Here is a 21,988-nt window from a genome sequence, read left to right on the forward strand (position 1 = left end):
GGTAATATATGTAAAGGCAAAGTCAAGTACATTGCTACCAATGCCTGGTTTTATTTGGGAAGATAGTACAGATAAAACCGAAGAACCACTGGACATTGCTATTTGTTGTGTTATACTTGCATTTTATGAATGAGTAGTTAAAGTCACCCAAAAATAGCATATTTGGATCAATAGGTATAAAATTCAGCTTCTTGGGGTAATTATCATGGACATCAGGAGTCACTGTGGCAGTGTATTGTTAGCCATTCAGTTTATTCTGTTGAGCTGTGTACCATTGTACATGCTCATGCAGCATACAACAAAGGAGGGAGGAGGAAAAGTTTCTAATATCAAGTGCTATTTCACATCTGGTTTGACTAGCTAAAAGAAATAAACTGCCATGGCATTACTAGCCTTTAACTCTATCCCTTCCAGAAATAATACTGACCATCACCAGATTTTAGTTATTAGACCAGACATATTCCTATCAGGAAACCAGCCACAAGGTATGTATTTTTTTTCCTTTCTGGTGAAAATGAGTTCCTTTACACTCATTTCACTTATACTTAATGCTGAATTGCCTATTTTTTGTATCATCTGCCCTTGCTCTGTCCTGCATTTTTACTGACCTTACTGAGTTGACAGCTAGTTTAGTTTTGCTTGCATTCATTTATACGACTTGCTGGGGAGTTGTTTGCTATTATACTTCTATCTACCATTGTGTTTCTTTTTATTTTTGCTGATTTTATCACGTGTGCTGCTGTTTTATGATTAATTATGATGGCTTATCTGTAAGCCTGTTCCCCTTGAGCTGATCTGGGGTGGGTCAACAAGCCCTCCTTGAAATATAGGTGAGTCGCTCGATTCTGGACAGAGTTCACAGCTGCGGCACAAAGGTTTAAAAGTTTGTTCATGGCTGTTCTAGCCTTCAGCATGGGTACCTCTCCATGGAACTGGCTGTCACCGATGGAACAGTTAAGTTCTAGCACTAGTCATTTTGTAGTAAGAGGGAAATCACACCCTTTATATAATATTAGCTAATTAAAATTAGTTCAGTTGGTGGAACGTGTTAAGCCTGAGAGATTTGGGTCTGAGCTCTGTTGAACCTGATGTACCCCTTGCTATGGGCATCACTTGTTCTCTGGTGTCATTGACTTATTTTCAGGTTTTCAGTCAGGGTACTACTCAATGGAAAAAAGTTACATTGAAGAGATCCCCTTTTATAAAAATAAAATAAAAAATAAAAAAGGAGTCACTAACAATTAATGCAGGGAATTAAAGGGGAGTTATTGGAGGTCAGAATTTGTAGTTGATGACTTTACTGGGGGACAGTCCTAATGCTTTTTGGCTGCGTTGTCTTGGGTGGATGTGCAAAGCATTTTGACTGCTGGGCTTATGTGGTTGGTTGGGCCTCCTCTTGTCATTCTGGTTTCTTCTGCATGGACATTGAGTGATTCAGTCAGTTTGGAAGATCAATATTAGTTTTCTGGGATGCTGGAGTAGTTCATTCACTGCACTGGTGCTTTGAGGCAGGTTGCACTATGGTGAGCAAATTGCTGATAGAGTTGCCATTTTTGAGTGTAGTGTAGGGAAAGGTTCATTATGGTTCACTGTTCAGTTTTAGTCACTCTGAAATGCTGAAGCAGAATCACACCCAGAATGGCTGTGGAGATTTGGCACCACCTGTGGGTGGTTTTGTTTCTTTTACATTTGATGTTTTTTTATTTCTTTCACATTTGCCAGTCTTCCAAATTTTTATTTGTTTGTTAGTGTAAGACACAGTCATTAATGGCTTTCCTTTTGGGTTATTTAAAGGCAGGCACTGCAGCTATTTTCCTTGTAAATTAAAATATATTATGCATCAAGAATACCTTTAGTAAATACTACAATATATATAAATACAGTTATATTTATGAAGTTACATATATACTCTCGATTATATTTTCACAGCACACTCTGTTCAAACTTTGTGTCTTCTAGTTAGTTGCAATATTTTTGGGAATCATTGACATTGCCAGTAAGAGGTGCAAGCTGGCAGGACTATGTTTTAATGTTTGTGTATTATCTCACTGTATTTTAGGTCCTTTATCACTGCAGATGCTAAAAGACAGTTGGCAGCAAATAACTCATGAAGCACAAAGCTTATTGGTGGATTTGGAGGTGACCCAAACTAGTGAACAAGGATCGGTTAACAGGAAAAGAACCCTCCCATCTTTAGATGAGGACTCAATACAGGGGACCATCCCTTCAAAGAAGACCAGGAGAAGGGCAAGGATCAATACTCCAACTACAAGGGAGAGTCCAACTGTCTTGACAGAGGTTACAGCACAGACAGAACTTAATGCCAAGAATGGGGTGGCACAGTCAGGGCCAACTGAAAAAAGGAGACAGTGGCCAAATACCTTGTAGAGTTTCTTAATTCCCTACTAGATGAAGGCAAGGCTAGAATAATTAACTTATCTCTACAGAAAAATTTGGGTACCACCCCAGGACTGTCTGTTAGTCATCGAGAAAGGGTCTGCCTTCTCCAGCTTCTCTCCCACCTTTTACTAGAACAGCAGTCCAGGGCTGCTCTTCCTGTTTCCAGAAAGATGACCAATTCTGATGACCTGCAAGTCAGCATTACTCAGTTTTTGCCTGCCATGGCTATGTTATACTCATTAAAGTCTACTTCTATGGGGTGACACATTACCACTCACATCCTGTTGAACGTGAAAGAGTAAATCCATAGGGGAGATTTTGTTACTGTATTTGATCTAGTGAATACTGATGGCACTAGCTGTATAATCAGTACTGATAACTCAAGAGCAAAAGACCTGATAGCAGCCTTAGCAGTTATCAGAAAAATGGCATCAGCCAGAGCACTGGCCAGGAACTAGGACATGTGATCCCTGGGATTTGCAATTTTTTGGGGGTGTTATCATGCAGAAGGCCTCCAGCCAGGATCTGCCATTGTTAGCCTACTTTTTGGCCATTAGGGAGGCTCACAATGTCAAAGGGAGGGGTTAATTTGGTCATCCTATGATCAGAGATTTCACAAATTGAAGGCTTCGAACAAATTGCTGAGGTGGGAGCAAAGGCACCAGGACGTTTGATTGAGCGCAATGTTGGGTAATCTGAACAACCATGAAACTGAACCACCTTTAAGAGTCCAGAGCAAATGCAAGTTTTGTTGAGTTAGTACAAGAAGGGGTCAGGGTGGAATACAATTTTTATTACTCCCCAGTCAAAATAAAGAGGTTGAGTTAAGTCCTGTCAGGTTACCTTGACAGAGAGTTAGCTAAGTTTATTCTTGAAGGTTTTTGGAAAGGATTTAAAATCAGTTCTTTAGCTTCATTTGATTTGAAGCCAGTTAGGAATCTTTTGTCTATCAGAAGGAATTAGGACACAGCCTCCATGTTAATTGAAAAGGAAAGGACAGCTTGCCAGGTAATTTGATCATTTTCCAACTCTCCCTGTTCTGAGTTCAAATGTCCACGATAGGCCTGGCTCCCAAAAAGAAAGAAGAGGAATGTAAAATGATTTCTCACCTTTCTCACCCCAAGGGACTCTCTGTAAATGACTTAATTGACAAGGGCTATTCTAAACTGCAATATTCCTCCTTTGAGGAAGCAGCTGAGTTAATAATTAAATAAGGGAACCCTTGGCTCTATAAGCTAGATATTCAGTAAAATTTCCACCTGCATCCCACCAGAAAGGAGGATTGATCCCTCTTAGGATTTCAATTCAATGACCAAGTCTTTATTGGTACTGCAGTGACCATGGGTTGCTTGTTGGCTTGCATTACCGTCAAAGTTTTTAGCACAGCTTTACACTAGTGTTGGCAGCAAGGAGCACCAAAGCAATCAGTGCTTCACTACCTAGATGATTTTTTGATTGTGGTTGAGGACATAGAATGGGCAGCTGAAGGCAGGGCCATATTTGAGGATTTGTGTGCAAATCTGGGGGATTCCCTTAACAGTGGATAAGTCAGAAGGGAGGAGTAAAGTACTGACTTTCCTAGGACTGCAGTTGATGTTCCTGCAAGGTCTTTCTGACTCCTGAAATCTAAATTAGAGCAACTCAGAGTCACAATTTGGCAGTTTCTTGGGGTGTGTAAGGCACACATAGGAGACATAATGCAGCTCAATGAACTTTCAAATTTTGCTTGTAGCATCATAATAATGGGCAGGACTTTCTTTCAGTCCATCTCCAATTTGCTAAAAGGGAATAAACCCAAGCACTGCAGGGTTCACCTTATATGCAGAGTCAAGGTCGATCTTTGCCTATGGTACATATTTGTGAACCATTTCAATAGAGTTGCTGTATGGCAGTTGCCTTGAGTCACTTCCTGTGAGTTGGATTTTTTCACAGATGTGGAAGGGGGGAGTGGCATGAGCGGTTATTTCCAAGGTAGTTGGTTGGCGGTGAAATGGTCATCTTGGTCTTCTTAAAGGAGGAGTGCCATTGCATTCCTAGAAGTTGTTTCTATATTGGTTGCCACATTAGCATTGAAGGGCTGTTTGGTGAATAGACCGATTTGTTTTTGTTCAGATAACTTTGCTGTAGTCCATACGCTGAATAAATGGTCTTTCAAGTCAATGTGGGTCCACTTAGTCATTAGACTGCTAGTTTTACTGAGTCTGCAAATTAATTTATTTTTTTCTAGTGTTCATGTACCTGGTTAGGTCAAAACAATAGCTGATGGCACTAGCTGTATAATCAGTACTGATAACTCAAGAGCAAAAGACCTGATAGCAGCCTTAGCAGTTATCAGAAAAATGGCATCAGCCAGAGCACTGGCCAGGAACTAGGACATGTGATCCCTGGGATTTGCAATTTTTTGGGGGTGTTATCATGCAGAAGGCCTCCAGCCAGGATCTGCCAATGTTAGCCTACTTTTTGGCCATTAGGGAGGCTCACAATGTCAAAGGGAGGGGTTAATTTGGTCATCCTATGATCAGAGATTTCAAAAATTGAAGGCTTCGAACAAATTGCTGAGGTGGGAGCAAAGGCACCAGGACGTTTGATTGAGCGCAATGTTGGGTAATCTGAACAACCATGAAACTGAACCACCTTTAAGAGTCCAGAACAAATGCAAGTTTTGTTGAGTTAGTACAAGAAGGGGTCAGGGTGGAATACAATTTTTATTACTCCCCAGTCAAAATAAAAAGGTTGAGTTAAGTCCTGTCATGTTACCTTGACAGAGAGTTAGCTAAGTTTATTCTTGAAGGTTTTTGGAAAGGATTTAAAATCAGTTCTTTAGCTTCATTTGATTTGAAGCCAGTTAGGAATCTTTTGTCTATCAGAAGGAATTAGGACACAGTCTCCATGTTAATTGAAAAGGAAAGGACAGCTTGCCAGGTAATTTGATCATTTTCCAACTCTCCCTGTTCTGAGTTCAAATGTCCCCGATAGGCCTGGCTCCCAAAAAGAAAGAAGAGGAATGTAAAATGATTTCTCACCTTTCTCACCCCAAGGGGCTCTCTGTGAATGACTTAATTGACAAGGACTATTCTAAACTGCAATATTCCTCCTTTGAGGAAGCAGCTGAGTTAATCATTAAATAAGGGAACCCTTGGCTCTATAAGCCAGATATTCAGTCAAATTTCCAGCTGCATCCCATCAGAAAGGAGGATTGATCCCTCTTAGGATTTCAATTCAATGACCAAGTCTTTATTGGTACTGCAATGACCATGGGTTGCTTGTTGGCTTGCATTATCGTCAAAGTTTTTAGCACAGCTTTACACTAGTGTTGGCAGCAAGGAGCACCAAAGCAATCAGTGCTTCACTACCTAGATGATTTTTTGATTGTGGTTGAGGACATAGAATGGGCAGCTGAAGGCAGGGCCATATTTGAGGATTTGTGTGCAAATCTGGGGGATTCCCTTAACAGTGGATAAGTCAGAAGGGAGGAGTAAAGTTCTGACTTTCCTAGGACTGCAGTTGATGTTCCTGCAAGGTCTTTCTGACTCCTGAAATCTAAATTAGAGCAACTCAGAGTCACAATTTGGCAGTTTCTTGGGGTGTGTAAGGCACACATAGGAGACATAATGCAGCTCAATGAACTTTCAAATTTTGCTTGTAGCATCATAATAATGGGCAGGACTTTCTTTCAGTCCATCTCCAATTTGCTAAAAGGGAATAAACCCAAGCACTGCAGGGTTCACCTTATATGCAGAGTCAAGGTCGATCTTTGCCTATGGTACATATTTGTGAACCATTTCAATAGAGTTGCTGTATGGCAGTTGCCTTGAGTCACTTCCTGTGAGTTGGATTTTTTCACAGATGTGGAAGGGGGGAGTGGCATGAGCGGTTATTTTCAAGGTAGTTGGTTGGCGGTGAAATGGTCATCTTGGTCTTCTTAAAGGAGGAGTGCCATTGCATTCCTAGAAGTTGTTTCTATATTGGTTGCCACATTAGCATTGAAGGGCTGTTTGGTGAATAGACCGATTTGTTTTTGTTCAGATAACTTTGCTGTAGTCCATACGCTGAATAAATGGTCTTTCAAGTCAATGTGGGTCCACTTAGTCATTAGACTGCTAGTTTTACTGAGTCTGCAAATTAATTTAATTTTTTCTAGTGTTCATGTACCTGGTTAGGTCAAAACAATAGCTGATAGCCTTTCCCATTTTCAGTTCACCAGGTTTTGGTAGTTTGCAAAGGATGTGAAGCCACTTGGAACCACCATTCTCAGGAATGTTTGGTTAGTTATTACATCCAGATTATAACAATAGCTTATTCATCATCACTCCAGACATTTAAGGGCTTTTTGTAAATCATTGCTCTTATGTCACAGATCCTGGGGATTGCTTCTGGTCATTAAATTATTGATATCCAGATGCTGCAGAGGTGATTCCCTTAGCATACTCCACTTACATTTGGCAGCCCTGGGCTGACTCATTTTCTGTGTCATAATGATTACTCTGGGCACTGGCTTACAAACAGAATGCTTAAAGGTTTGGAGAATATCAATGGTGCCTCCAAGAACCCCAGGAAGTTGATTGGGTTACATCTAATTGCCATCATTGTCAAGGACATGGTTCTTACACCCATTAATCTACATAACTGTACCACGTGGGCAGCTCTGTTAACATGCCTTTATGCAGGGGCTTTTTAGACCAGTAAATTGCTACATTCTTTATGCTGTGGTAATCTGTGATTTCAGAGATTTTCTTTTGATCAGTGTGGGAATAACCAAAACAAATCATGCAAGCAAAGTGCAGCAATTCCATTAGACAGGTTTGCATCCTTGGTTACTTGCCCAGTCCACTGGTTTACCTTGTTGTGTGATATTACCCCTGGGACCAGGCTGGTAGGTCCCATATTTACTTCAGTGGCTGAGAGACCAAGCAAGTTAGCAGACAGTACTTCAACATTAGCAATGGCTCTTTCATGTCAAGGTAGAGATCCTAATGGGTGCTCTTCTCAGTCCTGCAGCATCAGCTGATTTAACATTGGCGAGCCACTCCACTAAAGTACTGAAAAGAATGGGAAGGTGGTTATCTGATGTTTTTATGTTACATTAGGCAGTAGCACCAAGTTTTTGTTACATGTATGAGGCTTACCTTGATCTTGGGTTATTCCTTCATCAAGTGAGAAGCTTTTTAAGCCTTGTCTCATATGGCTGGAAATTCCCGTTCACTAGAGTATATTAATTGTACAGTCCAGCATTTTGGTTTTGCAGGAATGTCCTGGTTTCATTTTTGGAAGCTATGGCATCAATTGTTGATACAAAACAGGTTATCCAGGGATTTTGTAATTCATTTTGGGAGAATGACTTGACCTTAGTCCCCAGAAGGATATTTTTCACCAGAATCTTATCCGACATTCACTGGCTTCGTGTATTATATCCTGGACATTACATTGGCTATTCACTTTTTTTTTTTTTTTTTTTTTTTTTTTTTTTTTTTTTTTTTTTTACTAGCTGTTCTTTGCATTAATTCGAGTAAGGATTATCAGGTATCACAGACAAGAAGCCTTGGTGGGGGGTGGAGGAAGCAGCATGGATACATGCTGGTTTGGTGGTGACCTTGTGACTTCCTCCCTTGCCCCCCACCAGTTGTCTTTCAGTGGCTTATTTATTATGGACAGGTTTGATTCAGTATTAAGCCTTGGCCATGGGTGGGCTGTGTTTAGGCTGGGAAATAAGCACTAAAGATTTTTTAGGGAGATCTGAGGTAGCTTCAGTAATGCACTCGGATCCTAAACTTTAGATGGAATGGACTTGTTTATTCCAACCAGCATAAGGTAAAGTTCATTTCTGTGTTTTATGATGTGGTTAAGATGTGGTTAATATGTTCATTTTTTACGTCATTAATAAGGTTGTCTACGTTTTTACAATAAATGGTGGCAACATCATTTTTGCTGTCTTCATTGACTCAGCTTAGAGGACAGCATTGCTATTTTACAGTGACATCGAATTTCTTGTGTGCTGTTAAAGATTTACTTTTTCACTTTTTGCAGCTATTGTGCTCTTTCACACTTCTACTGTTCTCTGGTATGCAAATGTTTGCATTTTTCTGATAATACTGGGTTTTCTATTTAACTGCAATTCAGTCTGGTTGTAAATGTCTGCTGGTTCACAGTTTTTTACCTAGACTGTTTTTGTTATCAGACTGCTGTTATTGTTTGTTGCTTGATACCATGTCTAGATGTAGGCTGTTTTTTGCTCCAGACTTTGCTTGCAATCAAATTATGATTGACTTCAAGCGCATCTCTTTCATTCAATATCTGACTAATGCTGCCACTAACACTTTACATACTCTTCTTCAAATCCCACTTTTCTTTCTAGTTAACAAGCACCAATGGTAATCCTTGTACCTCCAGTAATTCCTGTCAACAAGTGACTAAACGTAAGCTACTAATACCATTCCCTGCACCTATAAGGACACAGGTATCACTAAATCTCCCTAATGTATATCATCATGGGGCTGCAAGCTGATCCTGCCTTCCACGTTACCATTCTCATGGCATCAAGCATCCTGAGACAGTGTAGAACTGCCATGTTTTTACTGTCAGTCCATAACTGCTAGATTCTTTTAATTCCACCTGTGAGAAATGCTTTTGTGTACTTGGCCTAGAGGCACATTTCTCTGTTCATACAACTGTCTGACAACAGTTTCACATGATTACATCATTGCACTGTAATGTCTTTCGGCTTTTCCCGGTTAGGGGTCGCCACAGCGGAACTCTGGTCCACTAATGATTGGCAGTAGATTTTCACAAATGCCGAGGTGCCAGCTTGACATTCAACCTTCAACGAAGGCATGCCCATTTACGCATGTCTTTCGCCCACCCAACCATGGGAGGACATGCAGACTCCACAGAGAAGGCACTCCCCACACTCTAGCCGAGAATCAAATGGGAGAACCTCTTGCTGTGAGGCAACAACACTACCACTGCACCACTATGGATAGACCATTGCACTGTAATATGATCCGGAAATATTTGTCCAAGCCTCTCCCCCTCTAATGTAGCAGTCCACAGCCATTTAAAAAAGCACCTATAAATAGGGTTCACAGTTCATATATTGCTACAGTGTATCAGCTTGACTACAAGACTGCACCATTAAGTTCATGTAGACCTCCTTCTAATCCTGAAGTCCTGGTTATAGGCAATTTCATCATAAAACATACTATAAAAGCACTTACCAGATTTGATAAGGAGAGACATACGTCAGTTGTCTTTCAGGTTCAAGGATCATAGATTTTGCATGGTCCTCCAGGATCTTCCACTGTCAATGATCTTGTCATTGCCCTTGTGTGAGAGAATAAACATTGGTGGTCTCCACTAAGGGAGAGGCAACAAGACATGCCTGATCACACTGATAAGTATGCATCAAATGAAAATCACTTGTCCTGAGCAGTATTCTTTCCTGTTGTACAATGATGCTTAAGTTCAAAATTAAAACAATTGGCTTGCTAACTGGTATCAGTCTGTGTGTGTGTGTGTGTGTGTGTGTGTGTGTGTGTGTGTGTGTGTGTGTGTGTGTGTGTGTGTGTGTGTGTGTGTGTGTGTTTTGGGGAGGGCAGAGTGTGTCTTCTTAAAGCCAACTAGTTAGCAACAATTCTGCTTTTTCAAGGATGCATTGTAAGTCTTAACTTACTGAGCTACATTGTTGTTAATAATTTCAGCGATAAAAGTTTCCATGCACTGGCTAAGACCTTTTCGTCTTTACAGTGTCTTATTACACAATGTTCAACTCATTAATATATAAACATGGCAGAATCTGCAGTAAGCAATACTAGGGTTGTCAGTTCAATAAAAGAAGCATAAAGAGTGAAATGTTAGAGCCTGTGGCTTACCTCACCTTTAAATACATCCATATTTCTGTAATTACTGTGACTTGCTTTTGAAACAACACTGGCATTCTTTCTTTACCAGGTATTAAAAGGCATTGGATACTGCTGGGGCATAACCATATATATTTGGCACCTCATATCTTTTAGCAGATATAGCATAATACCAGCCTAGAACTTTTAGCAGTCTTGGCTTAATGTCACAAAACTGCCTACCATATCATTGTTAAATATAGGTCATCTTCCATGTTCCCCAAACAGCAATTACTTAAATCAACCCAGTAAACAACAATAATCCACAAAACATCTTAATTGCCCTCTGTCACCTGCCCATAAGATAAAAACATCATCAACAAACCTTCAATAAAAAAAAAAAAACATTCTGTCTCCAGGGGTTCTCCTTGCTCAAAACATATCAACCCTCCAACTCTGCTAGAACCAAATTAGTGTAACTATTAGTGCAGGGTATTCCCATTGCAGCATCCCAGTGTGTAAATAGAATGTTCCATCAAACTAAAAAGCATTATTGTTCATTATTATTTAGTTCAAAGCAATGCATTATTTCAACATGTTAAGAGGTTTAGAAATCATAAGTTTTCATTCATGGTGATTGACAACCTTCATATTACACCTTGAAGAAGTGATGTAGTGAATGCAACCAATGTTAAGGAAATTCATTGGATCACCAATTTATGAGCGGATATTACACCAGGCCTCAATGGCTTTAGTCCACTGAAACCTGTTTTGAAAGCCCGGAAGTTGTAACTTTAAGTTGATATGTTGTTGTAACTTTAAGCTGATATATTGTTGCCATTGAATACACCTTGAAGTGCATAGAGGTATTTGATTGATTGCAATTACAAGATTTAATGAATGAATGTGATTATTGATTGGTTGGCATTGTATTTTTAATTCCTCACTTTAGAGGGCTTAACAGATCTGATGAAGGAAATTATCTGAAAGCGCTAATCCTGTTTTATTGTTTTATCTCTGTTTTATTAAGGTTTATGACATTTGCTGTGGTAGCCCTGTTGTTGTTTTTTTCTGTTCAGATTATTTGTTCTACAGGTGGGTTTTTGGTCTCTACCATCCTGTTTTCGATTTTACTAACCTAAATAAATTCAGCTGTAATCCCCCTCCAACTGATGCAATTGCTAAAGCAGTTGCCTATGACTCTGACTTTTACTCTCACTTAAATAATCTCTATCCTCATCAAATATAATAAGACATTTCAAAACAGCCCTCTGTGATGGAAAACCTGTATTAATAAATAAGAAAAATAAATTGCTTTATGATTAAAAGTTGGCTCATTTTACCTACACTAGAAGCACAGTTAAGAAAACTAGTAAAGCGCTTAAGAGAACCATCAGGAAATTCAAAGACGAGCATTATTTTATTTTATTCATTTTTATTTTATTTTATTTTATTTAACATTTGTTTACCCGGAAAATCCGACTTGGAATAAAGCTAATTTTTAGTGGAGGCCCGGGGAAAAACTTTCCAGATGCATGACATGAATTTAAAATTGCTATAAAACAAAAATAACTGCAAAGCTTTCTTTAAATAAGTCAAGAAGCCAAGAGCTAATACCTGACAATATTTTTAGCCAGTCCACAATAATACTGTCAGTTCACCTCCAAAGTAAATAGGTAATATCCTTGTTGACAAATTTAAAGCAAATTTTACTCCACCCACAGTTATAGGTATCCCATGCATTCAACCATCACAGCCATCCCCTTTAATTACTATGGCCCAAGTTTTCTCAACCCCTCTCAATAGCTAAGAATACATCATTCATGAGACTTGATAATAAACTGGGTTGCCTGAAAATCATTTCCAAACACAGCCTATATACTTAGCTTGTTTAGTGCAAGCATCTCCATTGGTAACATTCCAGAAACCTGAAAAGGAGCCATTGCAATGTCATTACAAAAGTTTGTCCCAAACATTGACTCTGGTAACCATAGACCCCATTAGTTTTACTAGCAGCATATGTAAAGCTATGGAACATATTATCTCAGACTTCATTAATCTGGACATTGTCGACCTTCATCATTTTGGCTTTGTCAGATGAGGGTCCTGTGTCTTTAACTTCATTATTTTTTTGAAAAGTAACTAAAGCAGAGGATAACAGTTATACAGTACATACAGCATATATGGACCTGGCCATGACCTTTGAGACTATTTCACATACGGGTATTATTGACAGACAGGAGGATATAACTCCTCATGTTGTACAGAGGATAGCTAATTTGTCATCAGAAAGAACCCATGCAGTTAGAGTTGCAGGTGTCACTTCTGAAAAAAAGTTATTAGTTGCATAAAAGATGGTACAAGACTGGCACCTCTCCTATTTGGTATCTATTTTTCAGAAAAACAAGATAACTCTCCTGGGTTTTTGTTAAGCTTGCAGACTGCTATAAATTTCTTGTTGTTATCTGAGCATCCACTGACTCACATTTCCTCTGACATGGGTTAGACCATGTTAACGTATAGTGAAAGCAGCAGCATAACTAGACTGGGGTGAAAGGGACAAGGGGGCAGCCACCCCAGGCACAAAGTATTGGGGTTGTGACTGGAGCATATTGAGTGGTCTTAAGTGCATTATTGTCTTTCAGAAACAAAAGCTAGTATTGCATTTACAGTCTATAATGAAACACATTAGCTCCCCATGTGTATATAAACATAACTTCTGATGTACAAATGTTTCCACTTTGAATTTCTTTATACTATTTGTGTGAACACTTCAATTGATATACTAGTCATATGATTAGTTCATACACTTTTGGATTTGTTATACTATTTGTTTGCACTAATTGTGGAGCTTTTCTCCTCAGGCCTCCACTAAAAATGGGCCTTTGCTCAGTTGGACTGACCTGGTCAACAAATGTCAAATAAATAAATAAATAATAAATAAACAATAGCATCTGATTGTTACATCTGTACCAAGAAGAACATTTTTTTTGCTCCTCCTTAAGGAGCACCAGATCATGTGTGGACTGCGGATCTTTATATTTTTTTACTCCTCAACTAAAAGCTGAGTGAACTCCAGATCAGGAGACAACACCAGGTGTTAAGATAGCTTGGCTTATCTCTTGGTGAAAGGACAATGGCCTCAAATTGAATTGGAAAAAAATTCAGTCTAGTTCAGGTTAGCAAACAAAACATTTCACTTACCTTATAGGCAACACATATTGCCAATCAGATACTGTCATAAGGGATCTAGGCAATCTTGTTGGTAATTCCTTATTGTTTGACCATAATTTCTCCTAAGTTTCTTGGAAAGCCTTCATTGTATCAGCTAATTTCCAAAGACATCATACATTCTAAAGAAGTCTTATGTCCCTTTATTCATATCTAAATATGATTCCCATTTTAGCATGTGTGTCATGCATGCATGCTTATGTTTAAACATATCAACCAACCTGAGACACCTTAGAGATTCATGACTAGAAACATCAGTGGCCTCAAAAGTTTTAGTTATCAGGACAGAGAGCAGCCCTCTCTCTGTCCTCAGTTTCTTTCAGCCTCCTCTGTGTAGCCTTTCAAGCCATGAAAGATCCAACCCTCATTGACATCCTATTTCTTCACAGAATACATAGTCCTGATTGAAGAAACTAAACCTTCTGCAGCAGATAAATAAGTTATATTAGCTTGACAGAGACATATCTCAAAGTGTACCTCACCTCTGGAACAAACTTAGCCCACATGTCAAGCAAAATAGCACTCATACTACCTTCAAGGTAAACCTAGATAACTGGATGGGCAGCCCTAGATTCTCTTCCAGTCTTTCTTGTCTTGCCCTTCTTGAGGATGGAGGGAAAATTCAAATAGGGTTGTTTGGCTAGACTTGTAATGGTCTACAGATTAATCCCCCTGTTTTTATTTATTTATTTATTTATTTATTTAATTGTCTGTTTATTTATCCTTTATTGACTGACTTAGCCCCACTAGGCTAGTAGTGCCAATTAAGAAATGTGAGTGGGCATTTATACTACTAGGGGAAATTTGGCCAGGACAGCAGGGAACTTCCTCTACTCATTGTCGTTGTGAATGGGACCCATTTTGCATGAGCATGTCCTGTTTCTATTCCAGGTGCAGAGATGGCCTAGAGAAAGAGAGAAACAGATGAAGAGAGAGAGAGAGAGGGATATAATGGAATGGTTAGAGAAATGGAGGAAAAAGCCAATATCAAGACTAGAAAATGTATGCAGTATTCTGAGAAGATGTTTCAAATAAGTCTATTTGATGGTGATGAGTAAGCAAATGATGGATGTATAATTGTAACCCTGCAATTGGGACATTTGTGGGATGATTTACTTAAAGAACTGGTGACACAGAGTGAGAAGGAAAATGAGACATTTCTTGGGGGATATTATGGAGAAAATAGAAAAGAATCATGCAGAGACAATCCTGAAGAATAGTGTTGAAATGAAACAGAAAACAAATGCAGAGAGAATAAAAGAAGGCAAAATGGAAGCAGCAGAAAAGAAAAAGGCAGAAGAAAATGAAAAAAAATGGGAGTACATTGCAAGGATTCAAAGTAAAGATAACAAATAAATGGACAGGTATGAAGTGTGGGATAAATTAATAGCTCCTTTAGGTATAAAATAACTTAAGGTACAAGCATGTATTCTTATTAACAGAAACACAGTGCAACATTATATTTGAGACTGTTTTTCCATGGAAACTTTTCTTGGTGAATATGAAAAAAATTAAAATCTGAAACCCATAGAATCTTTTTGTGATAAAAGCATTTAGCAGGGGAACAAAAATGATGTACAGTTTTGAACAGAGGTGGAAAAAAGAGACTTGGAAAGGACATTGAATACTTTATGCAAAGAAGTACTGGGCATTGCAAAAGTTCATTTTAAAAGGGGTTTATGGTCTGGTGGATGAGACTTTAATATGTTAAAAATAGAAAGAGAGAAAAAAATTAAACATGTATCAAACATGCTAAATATGGAGGGGAATAGAGGTGTCATGAAATACTGTGGACAGCTCAAAACTGTTTTATTTGAAAAGAAGGACATTTGATAAATAACTGTAATAAAAGAAAATGTTATATCTGTGGGTTAATGGAACATGATGCAAAAAATGTGACAGAATTGGAAATGGATTGTAAAAATGAAAATAACAGTAAAGAAAAAGAAAATGAAAGAAAAGAAAACAAAAAATGATAACCAATTGTTGACATAGTAGAAATAGAAGAAAAACATGATAAAAATAATAAAGGGGACATAGAAAAAGGATTTGAAATAAGTGATGAAGACATACATTGGGAGAAAGTGAAAGAAAAAAATAATTCTATTGGAAAAAGGGTATATGAGAGAAAAAGAAAATTTAAAGGGAAAAGTGCAAAAGAAAAAAAGAAAGGAAATGGATGAAAAAGAATATATGCAGCTAATGGTTGGAGTTAGTAAAAATGGTAAGGTGTTAACTCACAGACACAAGGTACAGTGTTTGATCTTCACCTTTGGGAGGGGAAATTGGATATGCTTAGAATGGCTTATTAGGGCAGCTAGACTAATAATTAGCTGTAAAAACAGGAAACCATCCACCTAAGAAAAAGGCAAAATGAAAATGTAACACTGCTTCCCATTAATGTAAATAGTATTAAGAATATAATAAGAAGAATATGGATTTTAGAGTGGTGTAACATGTGATGATGTAATTATATTAGTAGACACAAGATTTTTAACAAATGAAGAAAGATTAAAAACAGTGAACCTATGCGGATGAAAGATAATCTGGAATTTGGAAAATGAGAGATGTTCTAGAATAGCTGTACTCCATAGAAATACAGTAATGATATTAGAAGCAACTTTAGCAAAAATGGTAAGATTAGCAATTGTAGATTTAAAATGGAAAGAACAAGTATATAGAATTATAATATTATATGCAAATACTAATTGTAAAAAAGAGAAAGCTTATTTTATCAAACTTTAGACAATGCAATGATAAATATGAATATTATAATAACAGGATACTTTATCAGTGATTTAAGAGGCAAGCATAAAACGAAAGAAATTATATAAAACAAATGTTAGAGAAGTTATAACATGTGGTAAGTTTAAACTTTGGGACAAAAATACACGGACCTACAAAGGGGTTTATGTATAGAACTGAAATAGATTATTTTATGATATCAAGCAGTTTAGTTATAGAAAATGGGGATGTAGTTAAAACAGAATTTTCTGATCATCTTGCAGTATGGCTAGAGATAAAGGAAAACAAGGAAAATATATAAGTAGGCAAAGGAATAAAAAAGATAAAGCATGTAATGAAGAAGGAAGGAGATTAGTCATACAATTATAGAATGTGCATATTACAATGAGGGCATTTTATAAAAATTGGTCTGAACGGTGGATAATATTTAAGGAAAAGAAATAAAAATATTTTTTTACACTGGAAATATGATGTGAGAAAAGTAGAGAATGAAAAATATAAAATAACATATAATGATGCATTGGAAGATTTAAAACATAACATAGAAAGATGATAAATGACAAAAACTACAAATGTATTGAATGTATAACATTTATCAATAAAACATTAAGCTAGCAAGAGAATAGGAAACAACCAAATAAAAGCAAATACAGTGAAACTTCATGCTTTTTTTCTTTTACTATCAAAACAATAACTTCTTCAAAAAAAACAAACCCACAATTATCCCAATACTTAAACAGTCACATTAACAAATCACATGATCATTTGAGTCCTACAATAATGAAGTCATACAATACAAATTCAAAGAGTTAATTGAACCACCACCTTTAAAGGGTTTGGCCAAAAATTACTAAATACATTGTTTCATAACTTAAATTCTCTTAATTAAAAAATATTTAAGAAGTTCTTGTTTTGATATTAAAAGAATGAAAGAGCTACGTTTTACTGTTTTTGATTTTATTTGGTTGTTTCCTGTTCTCTTGCCAGCTTAAAATTTTATTTAATAATGACAGAAAGTACTTGGACAAAGAAAAAGAATTATATGAAGAAATGTAGAAATAAAGAAAAAATCAATTGTTGCATAAGCAAAGATATTTTACAAGGAAAAAGAGAAGTATCAGATTACTTAAGCAGATTAGTAAAGGAATATGGTAGTGTAATGAGAGAAATAAAAAAGTGTAAAAGGAAAATAGTAAGAACTCATGAAAAGATCCAGAATAGTGAAGCACAATATGTACAAGAACTCTTTAAAGCTCCTTCTACATAATGGTTAAGGTGTTTACCTTACACGAAAGCAAAAAAAGTTCACAAATAAAGTGAATCAGGCGTTGGAAAATTAGATTTCTTTATATGACCTAGATAAAGTATTAGTGCAAGTAAATATAGATTTGGCTTCAGAACCAGATGGAATAAGGTATGGAATGTATAAAAATTTAAGAGATTGGCAAAAAAAGTAATAATAATGATTTTGAATGAATGGTTAAAAGAAGGTTTTATGTATACAAATATATTTATTGGTATACTTAAATTCTTATGGAAGAAGGAAGATAGAAGACAATTAAAGACTGGTGACCAATAGTATTGAATAATAATGATTAAAAGATCTTTAAGAAAATAATACAAAAGAGATTTGAAACTAAAATTAAAATATTATGGATTATAGTATTAAGGGGAATGGTTTTCAAAAATTATTAATGATAGAGAAATCGTGGATAATATTATGAATAGAAAAGAAGAAGTGAGAATCATGAGAGGCGACTAAGGCATTTCATACAATTGAACATAAAATCTTATTGTTAATAATGAAATAATATAAGTGAGAAAGTTAGGAAATTATGTATGTCAGTAATTAGCATTAATAAAGAAAAATACTTGTAAATGGCTGGTTAAGCCAAGAGATAGATATGAACAGTGGTATAAGACAGTGATACCCAGTGAGTTGTATACATCTGGATTAATAATGAATGTGATAGTATATGAAATAAATTACAAAATGAAGGAGATGGGGTATATAACACCTGAAGGGTAAAGAATTCCAATCCTATTAATATATGCAGTTGACATTATAATTATAATGAAAACAAAATTTGGATGAAAGAATTAATAATTTGCACAAATGAGTTTCTAGAATTGATAGGGATGGCTTTAAACAAAGAGAAAAGTAAAGGCTTCAGTGATGTAGCAAAGATAGGGTGTATATATTTTGCAATGAATGAAATTTCTGCTTTAGGTATAACATTTGAGAATAATGATGTTGGTAGAATTCAATCGGAAAAACAATGAAAAAAATGAGACAAAGCTATCTTATCTGGAGAACATATAAATTATCAATCAGAAAAAAGTCTTATTTGATAAATTCAGTATTGATGGGAAAAGCATACTTAGAAAGTATATTGTGTTGCCAATAGTATTTGAAAAATAATTATTGCAGATAATGTTTCATTTATATGAGGTTCTAGATTAAACCCAGTAAAAATAGGAGTTTTGCATGTAAATAAAGAGGAAGGAGGTTTACAGTTAATTAACCCAGTTGTATATGCTGCTTCATTAAATTTGTACAAATTATTAAAGTGGATAAATAAAAAAGACAAATTAGTAGCAAAATGGATATAACATAAGTATGATAAATTTGGGGTATGGTAAAAAGAGTAAAAGAGAAAAAGAGTGTATCAATGAAGAAATAAAGTATTATCGAGAAAAATATTTGTGTGGAAAATCAAAAATGATGATATAGAAGTAGAAAGAAAAGCATAGTATCAGAATGTAATGATAAAACATAACTATGTAAAACCATGGGAAAATCTAACAGATGAAAAAAATTAAAGCTATAAAAATAAGAAGCAAATGGTGGAAAATAGAATTTCAAGATTTTTTTTGTAGAAAGTGGTAATAGATATCTTACCAGTGAAAGGAAATATGCCATATAAAAATGTGCTAGAATAAGTTTGCATTGTCAAGAAGAAAAAACTACCAAACTTGTGTTTTTGACATGTAAAAGAGTAAAAAACTTATATGGAAAACTATATAAGGAAGATTTTTTGAAGGTATAAAAGAGGTTAATAAAATAAACATGGATATGATTAAATATGGATAATATAAAAATAGAAATAAAGACTATGCTAAAAGAAAAAGTTATATTATGTCATATGAGTGGATGGATTTTAGCATCAATATGAAGTAAAATCAGATGGTGGTAATGGAAAAAGGAATGGAGGGGTCTAATACTCATGAACATGTATCATGATTGTAAGGAAAATTCTGAATATGTGAAAATATATTTGTATTTCTGTATAATTGTGCATTTGTAAATGTGTAAATATGCTGTGAATAAGAGTTATTTTTGTATATAAATAAAGGACCCCTACTCTGTTGTGTGGAGGAATGTGTTTACTGCTGCGCTTTGTGCTTCTGTTCTATTCATGGGAGGCAGCTATGAGAACCTATGCAGTAACAGAGGGAGAAAAGAGTTGTTCTGTTGGTGATAGCATTTTGTTCTGTTATTTGTACAGAAAACTGTGGAGAATGAGTGGATAGTAGAAATGCTCAGCAAATAGATGATTATAAACCTCTGGATTTTGAAGACGTTGTTGCAACTGAAATTGTTTCTAGAGGTTTGCCTGATATTAACCTGGCTAGTTTATTGAACAAAGGTGATCCTGGAGAAGAGTCTGAGATTTTGTGATTGGATATCATGAAAACTTTTTTAGGAATGGACAGTGAACTGGGTGGAAAGGAAATGAGTTATGAATTGAATGGACATAAGGTTACAGGTCAGCTGAAATCTTGAAACCTCACATGCTGATGCAGTTGGAAGAACAAACAGTACTATAAACTTTATTAAAAAGAAAAGCCTTGTTCAGATAAGAAAGAAGCAAAAAGAAATAATAAACAGATATTTTATGTGGGATAATTTAGTGTTGCCTTTAGGATTTGAAGCAAAATATATTAGATCCTTGATTCATTTCAGGAAAGAGACATTTTGTGACTTAACATTTGAGACTGAATACTTAGTAGAAAGACTGTTACCCATGGAATGAATTCATATTTTCTGGGCAAGTGTTCAATTAAAAAATGTTCAACTTCTCACTGAGGAAATTGAGGAAAAAAAGATGTTAAAAATAATTTTTCACTTATGTTTATTTAGTTTCTGACATTGTAAAAGTTAAAGATGGGAGCAGTATTCAGAATTGGGATGGAAAGTGAATGTTATTTTAAATTATGAAAAGGTGTGATAAAGCATTTAACACGTGTTTTATATATATGTAGATGGTAACAAGAGCACTTAGGTATACAGGACAGCCAATAAATTATTTTTTGTGGAGATTTCAATAATTTGATAAATGTGTGTAGAAGAATAAGATATAATCAATGCAAGGAAAAGATCATACAATGAATACATGTAAAAAGGAATATAGAATATGTAAAACTGAAGGGTGTGTTTGGTTTGATTGTAAAAAGAATAAGTAATGTCTGAAAGTGAAGAGGAAGTAGGGGAAAAGGGGTAAGCTGTGTTAAAGAAAAAGGGGATGAAGTAATAAAAGATGACTTAGATAACATGCTATATTTCAACAGGATGAAGGCAACTGTGCAGAGACCATTGAAATTGAAGAAGAAATTGAATGTGAAAAGTCATATGTTTGAAAAGCAAGTGTAACAAGAGTTAGGAAAAGAAATTCTGTAGGGGCTAGGATAAGTGTAAAGAAAAGAAGATTTAAAAATACATCACCAAACATTAAAGATAAAGATAGGAAGTAGATTCAGATGTGTTCAATTTATGAAATAGTGAAATCTGACTTTGAAGATCAAGAAATAGTTGTACATAAACTCAGAAAACTGTTCAGTTTAGAAAAAAATAAAAAATAAGAAAATGGAATTTTAAAATACTTCCCTTACACTTGAAAAAGAAGGAAAGGCAATAATTTTAGAGTGCTTTCAGGAAAATGTAAATAATGTTATTAATATTGTAAGAAGATAAGGATACTGCAATCCCCTGCTAAATGTGATGCAGATATTATTCTTATACAGGATGTAAGATTCACGAAGAGTGAAGAAAGACTGCAGACATTAAAATTGTGGGGTGGAAAAATAATTTGGAATTTAGGAAGTGAGTATTGTTCTGTAGTAACTGTATTGTGTAAAAAATAAACAGTAAACATAAAGTTAGTCTGAATTGTGGATTGAATTTAAAAAAGAAGTATAAAAAGTGCATTCTTCAAAGTCAGAAAAGTAAAGCATGGAAATATGTATAGTAATGTACTGAAGAATTGTGAGATGAATACATATAGAGTATTGTGATGGAAAAGGATATATATAAAAGGAAACAAGAAAAATAACAACTTACTGTTTACACATATATATTATATACAAAGGTGAATGGAGGAGGTGTCTGTATATTTGGGTACAATAGTAAAGAAAGATATTAGTGTCATAAGGAAATGAAAACTATAAAAGGAGAAGTAAAAAGAACACATGATCAATTTATGAGTATTGCAGTATAGCATATACAAAATTTGCCCAGGATTCATAAAAGAGCTACTCAGAGTGCAATGATCATGTTGACATTGTAGAACACTATTTGGTATTCATTAAGTGGCTTTACATAATGCGTAGAGCTGCCAAACAAAGGAAAATGGCAGAATATGTGAATGGAAGCATAAAGAGAGAAAGTACTTGCTAATTAACCAATCCAACATGTCAGAGCTATTCGGGAAGCTATAAAGCAATGGGGTACACTTGGTGTACACTTTTGCCATGTACTCCAAAACTGTTTGGAATACAGC

The sequence above is a fragment of the Protopterus annectens genome, chromosome 3.part1 (genome assembly GCF_019279795.1).
Source record: "Protopterus annectens isolate FY-2018-M chromosome 3.part1, PAN1.0, whole genome shotgun sequence".
NCBI lineage: Eukaryota > Metazoa > Chordata > Ceratodontiformes > Protopteridae > Protopterus > Protopterus annectens.